The 24,005-nt window shown below is 37.9% G+C and overlaps 1 non-coding gene across 1 annotated transcript; it reads left to right on the top strand.

The window, feature by feature from the left end:
- The first annotated feature begins 7,525 nt into the window (after nucleotides 1-7,525).
- LOC111921573 (small nucleolar RNA R71) lies at nucleotides 7,526-7,632 on the top strand. The gene has a single exon (XR_002860206.1). It is a non-coding gene; the product is annotated as a small nucleolar RNA R71 (small nucleolar RNA).
- Nucleotides 7,633-24,005: the final 16,373 nt, after the last annotated feature.

A 24,005-nucleotide genomic window follows, 5' to 3' on the forward strand; every position in this document is an offset into this window, starting at 1 on the left:
TCTAATCGAGTAGTTCTCCGTTGGGAGCGCCGATTTTATTCGTCAAGAAGAAGGATGGTACACATCGGATGTATATTGATTGCCGGGAGTTAAACGAGCTAATGGTGAAGAACCGTTATCCCCTTTTGCAGATTGATGACCTCTTTGATCAGTTGAATGGTGCATCTTGGTTCTCCAAGATAGATCTGAGGTCCGAACGTCATCAGTTTAGGGTAAGAGAGGAGGATGTGGAGAAGACTGCGTTCCAGACTCATTATGGGCATTACGAGTTTGTGGTGATGCCATTTGGGCTCACCAGTATGCCTACATTATTCATGGATTTGACGAATTGGGTATGCAGACCGATGCTCGATCATTCGGTAATCATGTTTATTGATGATTGATGTGCACAAAAGTACCCACTAATTTTAATATTCATAACCTAACAAACTTAGACTATCTATGCACTTATAGGCAGTGTACCTAGTCAGATTACAGTATAGCTTAGGTAAGTCGGGTGTCGATCATAGGGAACGGTGTTACTAATGAATTTACTTACTATTAAATTAACCTAATTATTAACAAGTTTTAAAGGGGTTTTATCATATTTTACAAGATCAGACGAACTTAAATCAAATTCAATAAGTAAAAACACACTCTTGTTTAGATTGAATCCACTTCTTTCTTATGCTAGCTAATGTTTACGGGTTGTTAAGTTGGTTTTTAGTTGTATTAGTAGTTTAGTTCTAACTTTATCAATAATTAACTAATTCATGTCAAACCATGTATGTTCACACATAATTAAACACAGAACTAATAATGAATGTAAATATGCTATGTAAGATTTGTTATATAAACGCAATTGTAGTCACAATACACGTTCTCTAGCACAGCTAAGCTTATTTACTCTAATTACTAACTAAGATTGGTCAATCCTAGCTCTAACAATTTAATCTTCACTAAATCATTAGGTAAACAAATTCATGCAGTTAATGGTCACTAAGCTACACAGAACATGCAATCAAGTAATTAAAGCAACAAACATAAGCATGCTAGGTAATACAAATTGAACACAAGCAATTTTACCAACTAAATAAATCCATAAAAATTTGAGCTATTCATAAGTTGGAAGCTTCATCTAGCTAAAAAAGAGTAGCTAGATTCAGCTGCTCATCATAGCAACTAATAAACTAACACAACTCAAAGTAATAGAAAACATGTTCTTAATTAACTAAAATATACACCTTTACTCTTTTTGGTGTTGAAAACCTTTTCCAGAACCTTTCTTTCGCTCCAAATCGTCTTCTGGAACTCCTTTCTTCAGCCAAAAGGTTGTCCTTCTCGTAATGATTAGGAACACTTAAATAGACTCCAAAATCCTGCGCCACGTCGTGGCTATCCAGGCCACGTCGTGGGCTCCAAGTTATCCGTACCGGGCAAGGATTCCTCCGAATCGCGATCTTTATCTTCTAGAATCCTCATGCCACGTCGTGGCCGACTTTTCCACGTCGTGAGTTTAGTAACTTTCGTGGATTTATTCATTTCTTGTCTTCCAAGTCTCCCATGTTCTACATATTGTCACTTTTGGTCCCTCTCTTCGAAAATCCTTTTAATTGACTGAAAATAACAATTTAAAGTCATAAGTACCATTATTCTAAACATATTATCAACTTATTAATAAAAATATACTTAAATATTGCCTAAAAATAAGTATAAATATGGCAATATCAAAATACCCCACACTTAGGCTTTGCTTGCCATCAAGCAAATTTAAACTTAACTCTTAATTACTAACACCACGTAGAACAATCTGACTCCAGCTCAGCCATTATGCCAAGACCTCAACGCATGCATTTGTGTCTAAAATATTCCTAAAGTACCCCCCCATACTTTAAATACTCACAATCTTCATAAACACTCGCCCACTTTTTCCGAACAATGCTCATTTTATGCAACCCTCCGAATCCATCCGCATAAAACCTCCTTATCCTCAAGGTATTTTTAGTTGAGCAACCTAAGCATACATAATCTAGAATTACAATCTATGATACCACTATGGAGCTCTTTTAGAATTCTTCACTTCTTTGACATTTGATCTTTGATTTCTTTGAATTCACCACCTTTGTTGTTTGATTTCTGGTATCTTCAACTTTTGAATTTCTTGGAATTTTGATCTTTTGATCTTCACTTTATTTGCTCCAAAATTCTTCAAACTTTTCTTGCAATTCTCTCCTTTTTTTTAACATGTACCTCACTTTTTTCACTCAAAACCTACATGCTTAAGCAGAGGCGCTCAACCTCAACCTTTGTTGGTTAATGATAATAATTTTCCTGGATACATTTCAGGTTTAGGCTGCTAAACATATTGCATCCCTCAGACCAAGCGGGGTTATGTTTTTGTTCTATGATTTCACTAAAATAAGGGAGGCCACAAATGCACTATAACGTATATTGGCTCAACTAAACATTCGAACTTTCATTGGATCATCCCACATAACACTAGCAATTACAGTTCAAATTATTATTACTAGATTCAATTATTAAAAATTTCAATTTTCAAATTTTCAATTTTACTATCAAATTCTATGATTATCTAGCAACTTACTTTTTCTACCCCTACCCCACACTTATTTCATACAATGCCCTCATTGTATGCATAAAATTAAAGAAAAGGGAGAAAAGGAACAGACTCCCCTGGGATAGTGGCGTGAACTTTTCCAAAAGTGTGGAAAACGTGCATCCTGAATATGGACCTCCAAAAATAAAAACTCGGTGTAGAACTGGATGAATATGTAAATAAACCACGAACATGACTTGAAACTTCAATTCTTCAATGTGGATGCTAGTAAGTAGAAGAATGTGGGAAAAGATAGACTGATACACGTCGTGGCAAAGAGCACCACATCATGATATAAGATGAAAACACGCACAACAAGCTCCTATGTATTCTTCAAATTCCATGAGCGCCACGACGTGGCGAAAGGAGCCCACGTCGTGGAAACTGGACATCAACAAAAATGCCTTATTATTATTATTATTATTATTATTATTATTATTATTATTATTATTATTATTATTTTCATGCATCCTAGTAGCTTGATCAATGTCTAAATGGTTTAAGACGCTTCTATGTAAATATACTTCCCAACTGTAACCTCTCTCCTACTAACGTACCCCACACTTATCTTGAATTGTGGGTTCCAACTCACGACTCTAAGCTTCCTTGACTTGACTAGACAAACACGACTCTAGAGTTAACCTTATATGCTCCTTAGAATTCCAATGCTAATCTGAAAAACGGAACAACCCAAAAGAAAGAGTAACATCATAGTTCAAGAAAGTTTTACATTACAAACCAAATTCAAACATAAAAGAAAACACTACTCAAAACAAAACAAAATAAAAAGAAAAGAAAAGAAAAGAAAATCAATCATCATCTCCTTGGTCCTGCCCCGTCATTCTGCGGACACCAAAGCTCCTCCCAAGTTGGAAAATAAGGATATTGTGGTGGCATAGAAGGTGGTCGGGTCACACCCAAATGCGAATAAACACCCTCTGTAAGCTGGGTATGATAAATGGCATGCCCCCGGAAATTATCCAAATAAGTCCCCACCCGACTCTGAAAAGGGTTGGTGGGCACTCCCTGTACATGCTGTGAAGTAGCACGCTCTCTCTCAATCTCTCCTCTAGCTCGCACATTCCGACGCCGCGGTCTGGCTGGTGGTTGCTGCTCTGGTTGCGCCTCCTCTTGCTCCTCATCTATCGGCGGTATAACAAAACGACCCCCGACATTCACCACTGCCCGCATAACTCCCAAGACTTGAACGGTCAAATCAGTGTCCGGGAATCGGGTAAGATTCCTCACAAAATCATGGGTTAAAATATGATACGACCTAGCAAGGCGAGTAACCAAATGCCCCCCTGTAATCGGACTCCCGGGCCTAGAATTAGCCGCTTTCTTCCCCATGAACCTCGCCAACATATACGGTAAATCACAGCAAACCCCCGGGGTAATAAGAGTCCACAGATAAAACAAATTCTGAATAGGGACTTTATCGCCATGATGCTTGTGATTTATAGAAAAAGTGATCAGGCGATGTAGAAATCGGAAAACAGGATTCCGAATTTATGACTCACTCGAATCATGAGTATTATACTCATGGCTAGAAATGCCCCACCAGAACTGAACATCCATAATACCGGGATTAAAATCACGAACACATCCAAGTAGGAATGGTATGAAAAATGGAGATTGAGTCTCCACTTCGGTATAAAGCCCCATCCGCCAAGCGAATTCCCGAAGACTACACTCTCTATAAATACCACCCAAACGAAACACAAGTGCCCGGTTGTAAGTAAAATCAATGGCGCGTTCCTCGAAACATACGGTAGAGAAAAACTCCACCAATAACTCCCGGTATACGGGTTCTTGAATTGCAAACAAATTCCTCCACCCGTGACAAGTGAAAGAAAATTGATCCCCTTCGTATGTTTTTGTCCAATAGCGTTCCAACTCAGCAACCATTCCCACACCACCGAGCCATCCCCAATCGATAATTGGAGCTATCGCAAATTCCCTATTGTACAGCCATCCCAACCGATTTTCATATGTAGTCAACAATGGTCGGGGAATGTTTTGAGGAAACTGATATAAAGGATGTATACTCGCCACATCAATCGGGTTTTCCTCCTGTGGAATAGCTCTTCGTGGTCCCATTTCTGCATACAAAATCAAACCAAAGCAGCAAACACCCAATACATTAAAAATAATAAAAATAAAACTGGTTGCCAGGAATCACGACGTGGCCAGGCTCGCCACGTCGTGAACCGCAGTCGAAACCTGTGTATCGATCGGTTACTCTACCTGCGATTTCAACCAAAAATACTGCTTAGGGTTTGTTCCTATGGACATTTAAGGGACATGCAACCTAGAATCAACAACTAGTCTTAACCAATTTCGTGAATCACATAAACCCTAACCATGAAAATTTAAAATTGTAAGATATAACTACAATTAATGGGTAGAACACATACCAAGTAGAGTTAAATGACAAGAACTTGCAAGGAATTTGGAAGCAAATTAAGAAATTGGCTGTGGGGACCTTGTTCCCATTCGTGCGGCAGTAGAAAATGGGGAGTAGGAGTATGCAGTCAAAGGGTTTTAAAGAAATGGTCCCCCCGTGACTTTTTAAAGGCCACGTCGTAGCTGGCTATGCCACGTCGTGGACTTTGAAATTGTCATCTGATCCCGTGATTACACTTTTACTACGACGTGGCCCTATCAGACCACGACGTGGCATATGCCTGATCGCAAAATTTTGTAAAATCACACATTTTTACTATCTACTTTGCATTTCATTTATTAATTAAAGCTCCCCACAACTAATTCTTTACTCAGTATCAGTTATTAGATGATGAGTTGATATCTTTCCTAATTAAAAACTTAAAAATTAAAAGAAAAGAAAATGCAAACCAAACTCGGGTTGCCTCCTGAGAAGCGCTTTTTTTTCTTGGAGTCTTGAGCTGGACACCATGCCTTCTACGTTGAATCTTCTGAAGAGTCCACCACTAAAATCTTTTGTTCCTTGAATCGCCTCTTGTAAGCTTGAACTCGCCTTTTATATGCCTTCTTTGAATTCTCTTTTTTTGATTTGCCCTCATCTTCAAGCTTGCGTTTTGTGCCCTTGGGTTCTTCCTTGCACGCTTTAGCATCCTCCTCTTCTTTCACCACCGGCTTTGTCACTCTTGAAGTGACCTCCTCTTCATCACTTATCATCTCCTCATCCTCTTTGCTCACCCAAGAAGGCGGACTCTTGTAAGCCATGACTTCAATCAAATATGGAACAGATGCCCTCGGTTTTGTTCTTTTGACTTGATGAACTGCCTTGATCTTTTCTTCCATAAGCTTTTCCAGTTCTTCTAGTTCATTGTCTTCATTAATTATGAACACCTCTTCTTGAACATGATCCTCTTGAAAGTCATCTTGTATTCCAAAAACTTCTTGTTCATCTCCAACCCTCAAAGTGAGCTTAGACTCACGAATATCAACAAGAGCTCCAGCAGTGTTAAGCAATGGACGACCAAGGATAATTGGGACATCGGGATCTTCCTTCATATCCAAAACTACAAAGTCTATTGGAAAAACAAATTTTCCAATTTTCACCAAAATATCCTCCACTATGCCCCGAGGTTGTGTCACTGAACGGTTCGCCATGTGAATCTTCATTTTTGTAGCCTTCATCTTCTGAATTTCCAATTTTTGATAAAATGAAAAAGGCATCAAATTAATGCTAGCCCCAGAATCGGCTAAAGCATTAACCTTCATTTTATTACCAAACTCACATGGAAGAGTGAGGCGTCCAGGATCCCCCATCTTTTCTGGTATCTCTCCCAACACGGCTTTTGAGGTTTGTTCACTTAGAACCACCTTAGACTTCTTCTTTAACTTCTTGCGAGTGTCTATCAAATCTTGCAGTAATTTCTGATTCTCGGGAGTTTTGGATAAGGACTCGACAAAGGGAGTATTAATTGGGATCCCCTTCATATGCTTGACAAACTCTATATGCTCCTTCTCCAGTAGACTAAGTGCAGTTCGGGGTGGAAATGGCAATGGTGGCTGATAAACCGGAACGGGTTCAAAGACTTTTTGATCAGATATGCACCACGTCGTGGCCAGAGGAGTGCCACATCGTGGCGAAGCTATTTCAGCAACCCTTTCATTTTCGAACTTTGACTTCTTGGGTTTTGGATCGGGCTGTTGTGGTTCTTCTTCCAATGCCTCCAGGAACTCAGAGATTGCTTCTTCTTCAGTATCGATGGCCAATACATGAGATTGGGTCTTTATTTTGGGATTCTTCGGGGACAATTTTTCATGAACCAGAGTGGCAAGTTGACCAAATTGTACTTCAAGGTTATGGATGGAGGCTTGCTGATTCTTTATTAAAGTTTGTTGTTCCATAATAGCAGAATCATTGGCATCGTGTCTCTTTTCCGAAGCTTCCATAAACTTCATCAAAATGGTCTCTAGGTCGGGTTTCTTCTCGGGTGGTGGCTGCTCCTTTTGATAAAAGCCTCGACATGTTTGCCTATACTTCTCTTCTTTTGCTTCTTATACTCTTCATATGGCAGCCACTCCTTCTTCGGTTTCCTCCAGTCCTCATCAAACTTATCCCCACTAGAGTAGCACACTTGAGCTTTTCTGTTCCCAAACTCATCTACATTGCAGTCCTTGGTCAAGTGTGGACCACTACATTTCTCGCAACCCACTCTTATGGCATGTATTGGCTAGTCCATTTGTGTTATCCTTCGATCCAAATTATTCAACATGGCCATTACAGCTGCTATTTCTTCAGTTTGGGCCCCTCCACCGCCTTTGATTCCATCTTGCCTAGGGTTGTGGTATTCGCGAGAGTGCTTTGCGAATTCTTCAATCAGCTCCTTGACCTCCCTTGGAGTTTTCTTTGTCAAAGGTCCTTGAGAATCAAGGAGTTGTCTTATCATAACGTTGACCCCATCATAGAAGATTGACATCTCCTGTTGCACATTTAGATCATGCTGAGGGCAATTTCTGAGCAAGCCCTTGTACCGCTCCCATGCTTCGTATAATGACTCCCCCGGCTGTTGCTCAAAGTTGGCTATTGCCTTCTTGAGTTTGGCTATCTTGGATGGCGGGCAAAACTGGTCTAGGAATTGCTCACCCATTTGAGCCCAAGTGGTAATTGTACCCGGTGGAAGTGCTTTTAACCATTCCTTAGCAGCTCCTTTGAAAATGATGGGAAGCATCCTAAGCAAGACTGTGTTTCTGTTGACATTTGGGACATTGAAGTAATCCGTAATGTCGTTGACTTCATCTAGATGCTTAAAAGCATCCTCATGATCTTTCCCAAAAAATGGGATGTCCTTCAGTGCAGTCAAAATGTGCCCCTTCAGCTCGAATGTGGCAGTGGCAGGTATTGCGGGTCAGACTAAACTGGGACCCATATCTTCTCGGATCCACTTCTTGTAAGCTCCCATGGACATCTCTTCAATTGTTGCCATCTCGTTCCTTGGCTCGTTCTCGGGTTCACTTGTGTGTTCTTCAAATTCCGGCTCGATATCGTATTCGGACTCGGTTTCGACGGGTGTTTGATCCAAGTGCTCAAAATTGCTCTTGTGCCTCGCGGATGAACTTGACTCTCCTGTCTTCTTTCCCGACTTCCTTGAAAAAGCTGACTTCAATTCTTGTAAGGGCGTCTTTTTCTTGTGAATTGCAGACTCGGGATCTTCAAGTAGTGGCACCAAGGGTGTGTTTGAGCCTCTGGTCATGAACTCCTGCAACTTGCTAAACTAAAAACGTAAAACTGAACTAAAATAAGAAAAACTAACTAACAACTAAAAATCTAGTGTTTTTAGATGTCCACATCATGGCAGGTATCAGGCCACATCGTGGACTCTGTGACTGAAAGAAAAAATTATACTTTGCTGAAAAATTAACTTTTTGTGGTTTTTACTGCACAAGAAGGATCGATTAATTTAATGCAAATAAATAAGCTAAAAACTAAGTCGTTCCCCGGCAACGGCGCCAAAAACTTGATGTGCACAAAAGTACCAACTAATTTTAATATTTATAACCTAACAAACTTAGACTATCTATGCACTTATAGGCAGTGTACCTAGTCAGATTACAGTATAGCTTAGGTCAGTCCGGTGTCGATCACAGGGAACGGTGTTACTAATTAATTTACTTACTATTAAATTAACCTAATTATTAGCAAGTTTAAAAGGGGTTTTATCTGATTTTACAAGATCAGACGAACTTAAATCAAATTCAATAAGTAAAAACACACTCTTGTTTAGATTGAATCCACTTCTTTCTTATGGCTAGCTAATGATTACGGATTGTTAAGTTGGTTTTTTGTTGTATTAGTAATTTAGTTATGACTTTACCAATAACTAACTAATTCATGTCAAACCATATATGTTCACACATAATTAAACACAAAACTAATTATGAATGTAAATATGCTATGTAAGATTTGTTATATAAACGCAATTGTAGTCACAATACACGTTCTCTAGCACAGCTAAGCTTATTTACTCTAATTACTAACTAAGATTGGTCAATCCTAGCTCTAACAATTTAATCTTCACTAAATCATTAGGTAAACAAATTCATGCAGTTAATGGTCACTAAGCTACACAGAACATGCAATCAAGTAATTAAAGCAACAAACATAAGCATGCTAGGTAATACAAATTGAACACAAGCAATTTTACCAACTAAATAAATCCATAAAAATTTGAGCTATTCATAAGTTGGAAGCTTCATCTAGCTAAAAAAGAGTAGCTAGATTCACCTGCTCATCATAGCAACTAATAAACTAACACAACTCAAAGTAATAGAAAACATGTTCTTAATTAACTAAAATATACACCTTTACTCTTTTTGGTGTTGAAAACCTTTTCCAGAACCTTTCTTTCGCTCCAAATCGTCTTCTGGAACTCCTTTCTTCAGCCAAAAGGTTGTCCTTCTCGTAATGATTAGGAACACTTAAATAGACTCCAAAATCCTGCGCCACGTCGTGGCTATCCAGGCCACGTCGTGGGCTCCAAGTTATCCGTACCGGGCAAGGATTCCTCCGAATCGCGATCTTTATCTTCTAGAATCCTCATGCCACGTCGTGGCCGACTTTGCCACGTCGTGAGTTTAGTAACTTTCGTGGATTTATTCATTTCTTGTCTTCCAAGTCTCCCATGTTCTACATATTGTCACTTTTGGTCCCTCTCTTCGAAAATCCTTTTAATTGACTGAAAATAACAATTTAAAGTCATAAGTACCATTATTCTAAACATATTATCAACTTATTAATAAAAATGTACTTAAATATTGCCTAAAAATAAGTATAAATATGGCAACATCAATGATATCTTGGTATATTACAAGACCTGAGAGCGGCATGAAGAGCATCTTCGCTAGCTCCTAGGGGCTAGAGGCGAGAACGACTTTATGCTAAGTTCTCAAAGTGCGAGTTATGGTTATGAGAGGTTCAGTTCCTTGGACACCTCATTAACAAAGATGATATTTTGGTCGATCCGGCCAAGATCGAGGCGGTGATGCAGTGGGAGGTTCCAAAATCTCCCTCTGATATCAGGAGTTTCTTGGGTTTGGAAGGGTACTACCGAAGATTCATTCATGATTTCTCCAAGACTGCAGTACCTCTCACTCGTCTGACGAGAATAGGGGTGGATTTCCGGTGGGGGCCCGAGCAGCAGACAACATTTGAGACACTTCAGTAGAGGCTATGCGAGGCCCCATGTTTGACCCTCCCGAAGGGAATTAAGGATTTTGTGGTTTTTTGTGATGTACCCATCACTGGTTTGGGAGCATTCCTCATGCAGAGAGGATGGGTGATAGCTTATGCTTCGCGGCAGCTAAAGCCGCATGAGTCGAGATATCCCACGCATGATCTTGAGTTGGGGGTTGTGGTTTTTTCCCTCAAGATTTAGAGGCATTATCTCTATTCATATGGGGCCACCAAGATGTATTGGGATCTGAGGTTGAGTTATCGGTGGCTGTGTATAAAGAGGGAGATCGCCTGGTATGTTGAGAGGTGCTTGACCTACAAGATGGTTAAGGTCGAGCATCAGAGGCTGCATGACAAGCTACATCCTCTGGAGGATCCCATGTGGAAATGGGAGCAGATTTCGATTGACTTCATCACCAAGTTTCCGAAGATGGCAAAGGGTTTTGATGTTATTTGGGTCATCGTGGATCGATTGACCAAGAGTGCCCATTTCTTGGCAGTTCGAGTGAGTTCTTCGACCAATAAGTTGGCTGATGTGTATATTCGTGCGATCGTTGCTCATCAGGGGTTCAGGTCTCTACTGTTTCAGACCGTGATCTTCGGTTCACCTCCTAATTTTGGCAGAAGTTCCATAAGGAACTAGGCACTACGCCACACTTTAGCACAACTTATCATCTGCAGACCGACGGCCAGAGTGAGTGGACGATACAGACTCTTGAGGATAAGTTGCAAGCCTGTGTCATTGATTTTGGCGGGAGCCGGTACTCCTACCTGCCTCTTGCGGAGTTCTCTACAACAAAAGTTTTCACTCCATCATTGGTGATCCGCTTTTTGAGCTTTTATATAGGCGGAGGTGTCGTACCCCAGTCTGTTGGGGCGAGGTTGGTCACAAGGTTATGAGGCGGACCAAGGTGGTCCTTCAGACCATGTAGATGATCCAGGGGATCCAGTAGAGATTATAGACTGCTCAGAGTCAACAGAAGAGCTATGCCAACCGGCAACCAACGCCGATCCAAGTTGGAGTTTCAGGTCGACGACATGGTGTTGCTGAAGGTCTCACCTTGGAAAGGTCTGATTCACTTCAGGAAGAGGGGGAAGTTGGGTCCCCAATATATTCGTTGATTATGGGTTATTGCTAGGGTTGGCAAGGTCACCTATAGATTGGATCTTCCTGAGGAGCTCACTCAGATACATAGCACTTTCCATGTTTCACAGCTTCAAAAGTGCGTATTGGATGAGGACGCAGTTGTGTCATCGGATAATATTCAGGTGGATGAGCGCTTGAACTATGTTAAGAGACCAGTAGCTATTTTGGAGAGGAAAGTAAAGATTTTGCAAAGAAAGGAAGTGTTGGGTTTTGAGCACTATAACATCCCTATGGTGCACATACAACCCTAATGCTTTAGATCTAATTTTTCTCTAATTATACATGCAATTTCATTTTTCCAAAGCATGAAGCCTAACTAGCATACAAATTTGATATTTTAATCATAAAAACTAGTTAGATGATTATCTTTGTAACTTTTCCATGTTACTGCTCCTCCATTTAGGGTAAATACCTAGCTCAACTGACAGCGGAAATTATCTTTGTAGGTCTGATAGCTAGCGTCACTATACCCTGTCACTCTCAAGTCATCACTCCTACCGAGGGTTAGGACCAAGTCCTTAGTCCTCCGCAGGTACTTAAGAATGTTCTTTACTCCAACACTCCATCCTTTTGGAGTTGGGCTATGCGCTTCCTGTTGACATGTCCAAGATGACAATGCCACAAGCATGCCTTGTCCAAACCTTTGGATGAATCAATATGTAATACATTATTTCCTAAGTTGTCTACAACCATCACAGTTTCATATACACCATTACAAGGCAATGCTTCAAAATAAAATATACCATTATAAAAAGCATTAATAGAACCAATTTCATTATTAAATGAAAATCTAAAGCCTTGTTTATACAAACCATGAAAGGAAATAATGTTTCTCACCATATCGGACAACTAGCAACAATTATTCAAATCTTATTCTAACCCACTACTAATCAATAAAGAATAAACCCCAATCTTGGTGACAGGCGACACTTTCCTATTCCCCATGATCAGGTTCATCTTCCCGTGCTCCACATCCCTACTTCTTTTTAGACCCTGCAAATCAGAACAAATGTGAAATCCACATCCTGTATCCAGGAATCAAGAATTAGCATGTGATGAGTTATTAGAATGAATAGTATAAATACCTGCAAAGGTGGGCTTTATCCTCCAATCCTTGATGTCCAGCAAGTATTTGGGGCAACTTCATTTCCAGTGCCCTTTGTCATAACAGTAGAAGCACTCTGCTTCTTTTGTATTGGAAGAGGAAGCAACAGAACCACCTTTGGACCCACTAGAAGAGGATCCATCATGAGACTTTCCCTTGTGATTCTTTGAAGGATCTTTCCTTTTCTTCCTTTTACCATGTCCAGTTGACAGGATTGGGGCAGTAGTGGTATGAGTGAGAACAACAGATTTCCCTTTCAAACTACTTTCAACAGTTCTCAGTAGGCCTTTGTCACACCCCAAAACCGAGAACGACGGAAACGTTCTGGGGCGGAGGACGTCATGTAATGTATCACAACAGTGCAAAGTAGTAAACAAGCAACAACATCATCCATTGCATTACTAGTATAAGTTTAATTACATTTGAATTCTTTCATAGTATAATTCTACAAAATGAATATTCAAAAATAAAAGACGAGTCTTGATCGCTCCGTCTTCACAGAACCTGGTAGTCGTACCTGTCTATCCGTATCCTGGGAATACAAGTTATTTTGAAAGCGAGTATCAGCAATAATGCTGGTGAGTTCATAAGTATTTATGTGACTTTGATTTGTAAAGCTGTAAAGAAAGACCTGTAAATGTATGAAGGAAAGTTTGTACCAACGAACATGTTTGCAAGTAATCATAAACGTTTGAAAACCCTAGAAAATCCCATATTTTCTACTAGTATAAATTGTAGTCCTCTACCAAGACTCGACTATTTTAAATGTTTGTTTCAGAAATCCAATATTTGTTTATAAGTGGGTGGTAGTTTAAAAGACCCACAATGAACTACCATGATGTTTTCATGTCATAAAATAGTAGATTTGTGTACAGTTATAATCGCTAAGATATATGAAAACTCCGTAAATCAACGTGTTTTTAATACTCCACGTGAGTTTTATAACCATGCTATTGACACTGATGGCCTGTAACAACGTTCTTCAGGCGTTGGAATGTTATGACATTTGTCACCCCAGACCTGTTGCCGGTCTAACTGTAGCTAATAGTTTAGGTGCGGGATTGTCAATCCCGTATAGATCTATACACAAGTATCACGCTCCCCCTACAAGGGATTATGGTATATAATAGAGGACTTAATAATGCATACTCGAAAGTACGTGAAGCGTCTCACAACTTAGTATAAAACAGATTTACTTATGAAAATGTCCATTTGTCTTTACATGAAATACCTTCTTGTTATGATACTTGTAGTATATAAAATTTTATAAATATCTAGTATACTACCTCATGTAATTGTATTCCTTGAAATGGTATGTCTTGAAGTTGTATGCTTTTGTAATTGTATGTCTTAAGAGTGTATGCCTTTTTAATTGTATATAATTGCATCTCTTCGCATAGTATGTAATGTATTTGTATTGACTCATGAATAGACTGAATCTTGTATGATTCCTGGTACTTGGAATGGTAAATAGTATGTCTTAACTATACTTATTATAGTTACTGATAATGTGTGTGTATAATCGAAATATGCCTTTGCTACCCAAAGGTACTGAACCAACTGGATAGAAAACTTTTATGTCTATATCTGTATACATGATATATATATATATATATATAACCACACATGTATAGGCGTGCATTTGACAAATAAAATATAAAAGAAGGTTTGTATAACCTTTGAGAAGTTTAATACATAATAAGAAGTGATGGCTTGATGTCAGTTTATAAAATGGTTGGAAAGTAGTTTGTTTGATAAAAACAATTTTAAGTATAAGGGGACCTTTGTTTGAAATACAATTCTAACAGTGTTTGAAAGGAAACATAAAGTATGTAAGACAGTTTGATAAAAAGTTTTTAACATGTAAAAATGTTTGTCGTAAACTATTATAGTTTTTCCAAAAGTTCGTTTCGTTTGTATAGTAACCCTAGTGTAATGCTCACTTGTTATGAAATGTGTAAATTTTTGTGGTGACATAAATGAACACCTGTAATCAAGGTATAAATAAACTGTTTGATTCGTATATGTATAACAACATATTTAATTTCAATATATTGATGGGTTTTATGCATAAGAAACAATCCTATGTGCTCATACAAACCCTAATGCTTGGATCTAGGTTTCTCTATTGTACATGCTTTGAATCCAAGACTAATAAACTTAGATCTAACATATTATAAACTGAATTAGGGTTTATAGAATTACCTTTGATTGTTATATAGTAATAACAATCAATTCCTTGCTTGGATTGGCCTTAGAAAGCTTAGTGCCTCAAGTGCTGCACCTCTAATGGAGTCACAAACACCATATACAACTTGGATGAAGAGGAGAAGAGAAGGGAGGCACCAAAAACGGTTGGAAACCCTAATGGAAGTGTTGTCCACGTTTTTGGAGCCTAAGGGGTCCTTTATATACTTGTGTGGGCTGCTAGGGTTTCAGTCAAAACCCTAATGGACAGCTTAAACTCTAAGCAGCCCATGGAACCTTCTGGATAAGGCCATGGACGAAAATATGATGGGCTTCCATCATAATTTCGTTCACCCCTTATTCCTTTAGCATTCCTTAGCCCAATAACTCAATTATCCAATAATTGCAGTCCAGTCCCCTAAGTTTAATTAATCTCTTTTAGCCACAAAATTAATTAACAATTAATTCTTGACTAATATTAATTAAACAATATGATTTCTCCTTTAATATATTATTCTCATAATATATTAATAAATCATATTTAAACCTTTCTCTCCTTAAATCATCCTACATGTTGCTATGGTGAAGGCAACCCAAAAGGACCATGCTCATAATCGGGTCAAGTACATACCAAAATAGTTATGGACTTAGACACTAATCCAACTGTCTCCCACTTGGATAAGTCTAATAACTATTTTCCGTATGACTTCAGAACCTGATCAGCAATCGTAGCTTTCAAAAGCCGCTGCCAACTCTGATCTTATCAGATAGTGTGTCCTCTAGATAAGGGATTATATATTCCTCCATTCTCAAGATATCGTATAGACAAAAGACATGAATTTCAATCATTCTCTGTATACTGTTTCCCGACTTCCGATTTTAGACGACTGATAACAGACTATAATTGAACACATCAACTTAGTCCCGGCTTGGCCAAGCGCTTAGGTGTCATCACTAAATCATCGAGAGGCCCATAGATATCGCTTTTATCCTACTTTGGGTAAAAGGAATGGATAAACTTCGACTCATATGCTTGCTTGCATTTATTGATCGAGTCACACACAACAATAAGTTTTATAACACCAAGTTACTGGTGCGTTTACCTATTATCAATGTGCAACCGACCAACAAATAACAACTCACATGTCTCGGTTTCAAGAATATACAATATTATCGTCTCACTAATCACTCGTGATAAAACCATGAAGTGATCCAAGTGGGCGTGGGTTTAATCCAATACTTTAATCTTATCAAAGCACTCATGAATTCTGCAGCAAACTTGTGCTATGTCTAAACACTTCGGACAATCTACAGACAGATTCATGACAATCTTCCTTCATACTTACTCCCTACGTATGACCGACTGTGGATGTTTGAATAACCTAGTTATTCTGGAAGTTAAAACATGCAAATTGAAACATAAGAATAATACTTAATCCTATATGGCCTCAAACTTGTGAGAGTAAATAAAACACTTCTATTTAGCCACCATATTGATTACTCATTATTATCGTTTACTGTTTCAGAAAATCAACTTATTACTCGAATTACAACAATAGTTATCCCATGCATAAAGCATGCACACTATGTTTCCTATGGTCCTTACTTTGTGAAATAGATCAATTGAAAAACCTTTTTAATGCTGCTAATTTCACAATTCCCAATCCTTATCATTAGTGTAAGAAAACAAGGTTCTTGCCACTACTAGAATATGCTAGATTCTAACATTTTACGCAACAATCCTTTCGTAAAGTCATAGCACAAAAGTCACCAAGACTTGGCTAATGAAATTTGGAAGTACTCTATCGGGCATTGTTACAAGACAATTCCATAGACGTGAAGTCTTACATTCAAAGTACATTCATTTGAACATCCTTCCTGCATAAAAGTTTCTAATCTAGGCATAGAATCTCAATATCCAACTCCCAATATGGAAACATTTCCACATTTGCCATATGACAGCTCATTCTTAATAGAATCTTATCTATTCATAATAATGTCGATATGGTCCATCCAATACCATACTTCCAACTACTCACAAGCGACCAATCCTCAGTGAACTTTGGATCGTCCTTTGATAGTTGTTTAATTATTTTAGTCAAAACCAATTCTAGTCCTTTTTCCCTCTTAATGTGCTAGACATTTGGAAAAATTTTAGAATGGTAAATTATTATAGCATTTGCAATCGATCCTATATCAGAAGTATATGGGACACGATGCATAATGTCTCACATAAAGATATGATACTTTACCAATCTTTTGCCATAATATTTTATGTGTCATGTTCTCATAATTCGAACTATGAAGAGGGATGCCGTAATCATAATCGAATTTTAAGAACTCACAATGTATACTTTGACTGAAACTATTAAAATTTCTCAATCTAAGCTTTAGATTTTGAAACGAAGTATAATATTCTCTCCCTTAATTATAGCAAAACAACTTTTCAACCCATGCAACTTTGTAAATTTGAATCTGTGTTTTTCTATAATTGATATTGCTAACTTGCAATACTCGCCATAATAATCATACAATCATAACACTTATGCTCCCACTATCATGATGATTACTATCATATAAGCATAACACTTATGCTCCCACTAGCTTTGACATGTATTCAGAGAACAAATGAAGTTTCAGAAAACAATGCCTATTGAATATCTGAAATTCATATTTCTAATACCAAATGCTTCGATAAGCCTACACCTTTGCCTTAGATAGCTCATATGTGTGTTTAAACAATATAGAATTTATGTTACTAAGTTCCAAATGTTCAAACTAATTGCCAAATCTCACAATTCGAACTATGGAAAGGGATGCCGTAACCATAATCGAATGTGAGAATACAATTTTCACAATCGCTATCTTCTTAAAACCTTTCTTAGTGAAAGTATTTCCTCACAGTCATTTTTATGAAGGAGGGAATCTTATGACACTTAGATTTTATGGTGTATGAGTTCCTATCCATGTGAATTTGCCAAAACCAAGGTTTGCGACAAATCCAAACTCATATGGACTGAACTTTCTTAATCTTGATTTCTTGCCCTATGGTAACACGAGTGCCCACCATGTCTTCCAAGTAGTTTAGTAACTTGTCCTTACACATCAATGTACATTCCATCGACTAAGGCTCTAGTATGCATTCAAATGAGAACTCATAGAACTCACATACGCAATTAACTTAATTGGAATGGCACAGAAAACAAGATAATGTCAGTACGACAGGTTGTAAACCTCAAGTCGTGTGCTAGTGATGATCGATAAGGTTTATTCTTGATTTGTTCTTGAAACTTTTCAAGACCATTAAGACTCCCACTGACTCCTTGACATATAAGATTCTCTTGTCAAGAAACATTTCTTGACAAAGCAAATATTCAAGAGTTAGTGTAGTTCTTATCAAGACAAAACACTTCACACAATTGGTCCTAGTTGGTCTTTGTCTTATCCAAGACATCACAACTTACTAATTTTAAATGTGCAAGAATAAGAAAACCTTTTTCTAAATTCCACATTTGATGAGTGTTATAAACCTACTTAAGACTTTTCACTCAATGTCACAATCTTGACTTTAAGACTTGATATTGGAACGAAGTATGATTGACTTATTGATTTAACCATTTCTACAATTCTTGATTCCTCTTCTTAGACATGCAATTGCACTAAGACTCACTTAGAGGATCAATTGAGACATGGTTCTTAATCATTAAGACTTATCATAAAACACAATAAAAGGTACTCTCCCTTCTTCTTAGAATGGAGAAACTTTTATCTTTCTGCCTTCTTGATTCTTCTTATTCATTCTGCTATTGATTGAAACTATTTCAGTTAACTCAGAATTATACTCAATCTTATAAGTATAACCATATTTACTAAACTTTAGTAAATCATGATGAATATCTTTGTCACTCTTGTGGTAGACTTGATCAACGTACGACCTAGTGTACTCGATCTCCTAGTCCTTCAATTGACACTTTGCCAAAGAATTAGTCTAAGTTTCCCAAATGTGAAAGTTTTTCATTCATCATGCAATACACATTGCATGATTCCAAGTTTCTATCCACTTGAAACTTGGGCGATGAGAAACTCTCCCTATTTGGTAAACTTTTGACATTTCCACAAATAACATAATTAAGAATCAAATCCATTTTGCTAATAATAGAAGTACACAAACATCAATTTTTCATATATTTCATTGCAAGGATAAACAAATAAGATAAAAACCAAAATTTATTTAATTCATAAAACAGCGGAAAACATGTCCTTACAATGCAAAATTCAAATGAAAAACTATGTAATCATATACTCCTAACAAATCTATCATAACTTCCTAAGCTCAAAATCTGATCTTCGAATTCATGCAATCGAAATCCATTTCTTCGTGATCAGACTCATCTTGCTCTTCCATCAAACTTCCTCTCTTTTCTCTAATCCTGCAAAACATGCAAATGTAATCTTATCACATTATGAATAAAGAATAGGAATTTAAATGGAGTTAGATAGTGGATTTTATACCTGAAGTAGAGCCATACTTGTCGACTCTCCCATCTCTTAGATTCTTCAGGTCCTTTGGGCAGCTTCGTATCCATTTCCCCTTTCCTTGGTAGCAGGAACAGGTGGATTCTCCTAGATTGTCCACGGAGGCATGGTTGGTTGACTTATTGGACAAATATGCTCCATTACTTTGCCAAATCATTTCTGATTCAGCAGAAATAAGCATATAAGTAAAGTCAATGAGGGTTGCGTCAAGTTTCATCATATGATACTCTCTAATGAACTTATCATATGATTCAGGGAGTGACTGAAGAACCCAGTCCACAACCAACTTATCTGAGATAGACGCACCCAACATGATCAACCTATCAATGTGTGATTTCATCCCTAGGATGTGAGCACACACGGGTTTGCCATCTTGATGTTCCATTTCCAATAGGGATTCGGTGATCTTGAACCTTTCAAGTCTTCGATCATTAGGGCTAGGGAGAACAACGGGAGGAAGAGGAGGAAGTGAAATTAAGCTAGTCCACATTGATCTCTCACTTTGAATCAAGCTTTCACTTTCATTAGGAACACTTTTTCCTTGGGATTCGGGAATACACCGGTTAGACGTCTACAAAACGGGAGAAAATTCAAGTTAAGTTGATTAGAGTCCTTAATAAAACACCCAAATAAGTCATTAAGGCTAGGATCCAACACAATATTCTACAACCTAGAAAAGGTAATCTAGTTGCAAAATATTTGAAGGTAGGTAAATGACGATTTACCAATTTCCACCATGAAAAACGAAAAAGAAGTTTAAGTTTTAAATGAATTGAAACTCCTAGATCTTTTGAGATTCATTGAACTTTTCAATGGCATGTTTAATCTCGATTATGCCCTACTATTTGTGACTGGGATGCCGAGGATCACAAACAAGGTGTGAATAACCATATGAATCACGTGGTGCACCCAATGCTACAATCACCTAATCAATGTGCCGGTTAGCCACACACGCTCCATTGATCTATGACAAACATCGTGTCACCCTTCGCTACCAATGTCATCCCCAAATTGGTGTGTCGGTTAACCACACACGCTCCACTAACGTTTGAAAAGGGTACGAAGTGTAATTCCATGGGTTAGCATACAATTTCACATTTTCCTAAAGTAACTATGATTTGGGAATTTGAAAAAGCATTTAGTTACTTTGTACTTCATTATACTTATAATGGAAGGTTTCTGTCCTATTCTACCCGTTCGGCTAACGACCCTCCACTAGTCAAGAGTACGGTGGGTAAGAGTGGATACCCATTCAATCGCCATTTTATAGGCAATTTCCTTAAACACCCCTTATAGACCAGCTTCGTGAATGAGGCCTACTAACGGTAAGACTGACTGTTTACTCATACATATATATAATATTAGACTTTTAATGTTATATATAGTATAGGGTGTATTTTACACTTTTAAAATGCTAGGTGGTTTAATTTAGTAAAATTATACTTTTAATTTAATTAAATGTAAACCAAAACTTAATGGGTTTATTAAATCACTTTTAATTATACACTTTAATTAATTAATAAATCATAAGGGTGTGATTTGAACTTTTTCAAATTACTAGGGTTTTAGAATTTAACATTTCAAAAATTAAACTTTTAATCAAATTTTAAATTCCAAAACTTGAGGGCAAGTTTTGAAACATTTCAAAACATTAGGGATCAAACAACAAATAATTCAAATTAAACAATTAATTTCATAATTATCTATATTTGACCTAATCTTATTTTAGTCATTAGATAATTACCAAATAATTTGAAATAATCCATATTTATCATATAAACAAACTATTATTTAAAAGATTTGAAATTATCTATTGTTTTGGCAAGGATAATCACTAATTTAAGATAAAAATCGGATTTTAACTTCAAAAAACGAATTAGGTATCAAATCCAAGTCAAAACAGCAGCAAAAACCCGGAATTTCCTCTGTCTGACCCTTGGACTCGCCGAGTCAGGGACTGGACTCGCCGAGTCAGGGACAGACTCGCCGAGTTCTCCACTGACTCGCCGAGTCAGGTCGGGCAGAGGCCAAAAATCGATTTTCCAGCAAATAAAGCAGTTAAGCATCACATACAACTGAAACCAATCAAGGCTCTGATACCACTGATGGGTTTTATGCATAAGAAACAATCCTATGTGCTCATACAAACCCTAATGCTTGGATCTAGGTTTCTCTATTGTACATGCTTTGAATCCAAGACTAATAAACTTAGATCTAACATATTATAAACTGAATTAGGGTTTATAGAATTACCTTTGATTGTTATATAGTAATAACAATCAATTCCTTGCTTGGATTGGCCTTAGAAGGCTTAGTGCCTCAAGTGTTGCACCTCTAATGGAGTCACAAACACCATATACAACTTGGATGAAGAGGAGAAGAGAAGGGAGGCACCAAAAACGGCTGGAAACCCTAATGGAAGTGTTGTCCACGTTTTTGGAGCCTAAGGGGTCCTTTATATACGTGTGTGGGCTGCTAGGGTTTCAGTCAAAACCCTAATGGACAGCTTAAACTCTAAGCAGCCCATGGAACCTTCTGGATAAGGCCATGGACGAAAATATGATGGGCTTCCATCATAATTTCGTTCACCCCTTATTCCTTTAGCATTCCTTAGCCCAATAACTCAATTATCCAATAATTGCAGTCCAGTCCCCTAAGTTTAATTAATCTCTTTTAGCCACAAAATTAATTAACAATTAATTCTTGACTAATATTAATTAAACAATATGATTTCTCCTTTAATATATTATTCTCATAATATATTAATAAATCATATTTAAACCTTTCTCTCCTTAAATCATCTTACATGTTGCTATTGTGAAGGCAACCCAAAAGGACCATGCTCATAATCGGGTCAAGTACATACCAAAATAGTTATGGACTTAGACACTAATCCAACATATATATCAGATGATATCGTGTTATGTTTTCCGTACGAAAGATTCCATATAATGGTTATGAATCACATATGATTTACTTGATAAAAATGAGTATTTAGTGAAACTTTGAGTTACACACGATAATAATCGTGTGTTTACTTGTATTCCCCCCCCCCCCTTAAAAGTGTATATTAAAACAATATTCTTAACACATTTAAAAATATAGATTATAGGGGTATGAACTCACCGAAGAAAGTGCGTGATTTGAAGAAAACGAGATTTTCCCGGGCGGCACCTCGACCGGAAAGTGACGAGATTCTCGGGAATCTCGGGGCTTCGGACTTTCGTCGGGGCTTGAATATGAAACCGGGAAGTCGGGATGTTGTCGGCACGAAAAACGAGGCGAAAATGAGAGAGAATTGAAGTGTTTTTGTGAAAATAGTCGGCACCCTCGCAGCCTATTTATAGGAGCTGGAGGTCCTCGGTACGCAGGGCGTACTTCGGACATACGCGGGGCGTACTCCGAAGGTACGCGGGGCGTTCGTTTGCGTCACTGCTTACCACGTCCTCGGGCGAAGTGTCTGGTGGACGTGGCTGCTCCGGAGCCTTGTATCCGAGTACGCGGGGCGTACGAGGGTACGCATGGCGTACTCCTTCGGATAAGACTTTGAAGTGCGTGCCAAGAACTTCTAAAATGCGTAACTTTTGCATACGAGCTCCGTTTTTTACGTTCTTTATATCCACGCGAAGGTGAGAAAATACTCTACAACTTTCATTTAGACTCCGTCGGCTAATTTTGACTTTATTTATAATTATATTTTAATTAATAGGTCGGGACACGATAACTTCGTTAAAAATCCGTAACTTCTTTATCCGACGTCCGTTTTCGTCAGACTTTTTATTGTTATACTCTTATTGTCGGGCTCTCCAACTTTCGTTTAGGTTGTGTCAGCTAAAGATCGCTCGATCTCTGTTTCGAGTTTTTAGCTGTCTACTGCTAGGTTAGAAACTTCGGAAAATCATAACTTCCTCATACGAAGTCAGATTTGGGCGTTCTTTTTATGCATGATCACGGTTTAACGTAATCTACGACTTTCGTTTAGATGCCTAAGGCTAAAAATTATTGTATTGAAACTTTGCGTTTTATGTCTATCAGCGTTGCCGGCTTTCGCCGTGAATTTTAGATTGGTCATAACTTCTTCGTTATAACTCGGATTTTAGTGTTCTTTATATGTACGAAAACCTTGATACGAGTCCTACCACTTTATTTAACCCAAATATGATTTTAGGAAAGTTAAGTTTTGGCTTAAGTTTGACTGGCGTTACATTTTATCATCTCAAAATATTGGGTTGTCACATCATCCCCTTGTTAGAGGGAATTTCGTCCTGAAATTCGAGTTTTAAGTAGTATTAACAATCATGCTACGGACTGGAATTTTATTTGATACTTGTGTTCTTAAGCAAACATTTGTCTTCGCCTGGCATTCCAGTGAATCTTTCACAAATGGGATACGGCTTTGCTTCTTTCGTTTGACTTCACTGATATGATATCCTTTCCTTGTCAAATGTGTGTTGTGTGTTTCCGTGTTCGGTGAGAGTATTACACCTTGTACCCTACAAGTAGTGTCTCCAGATCTTTAGAGCAATCAACGCTGCTCCTGAATTAAGGTCATGTGTTGAACAGTCAAATTCTTGTGTCTTAAACGGTCTTGAGGTATAGGTAGTGATCTTCCTCTTGCATAATAACACAACCAAACCCTTGGTTGGATGCATCGCATTACATCACGAAATATTCTATCCCCTTTTGGGAGGGATAATATTGGTGCGATGCATCAGACTTAAGTTAGCATTGGAATGCTCTTTCTTGTTTACAGATAAGTCTGATGTTC

This window comes from Lactuca sativa, chromosome 4, assembly GCF_002870075.4.
Source record: "Lactuca sativa cultivar Salinas chromosome 4, Lsat_Salinas_v11, whole genome shotgun sequence".
Classification (NCBI taxonomy): domain Eukaryota; kingdom Viridiplantae; phylum Streptophyta; class Magnoliopsida; order Asterales; family Asteraceae; genus Lactuca; species Lactuca sativa.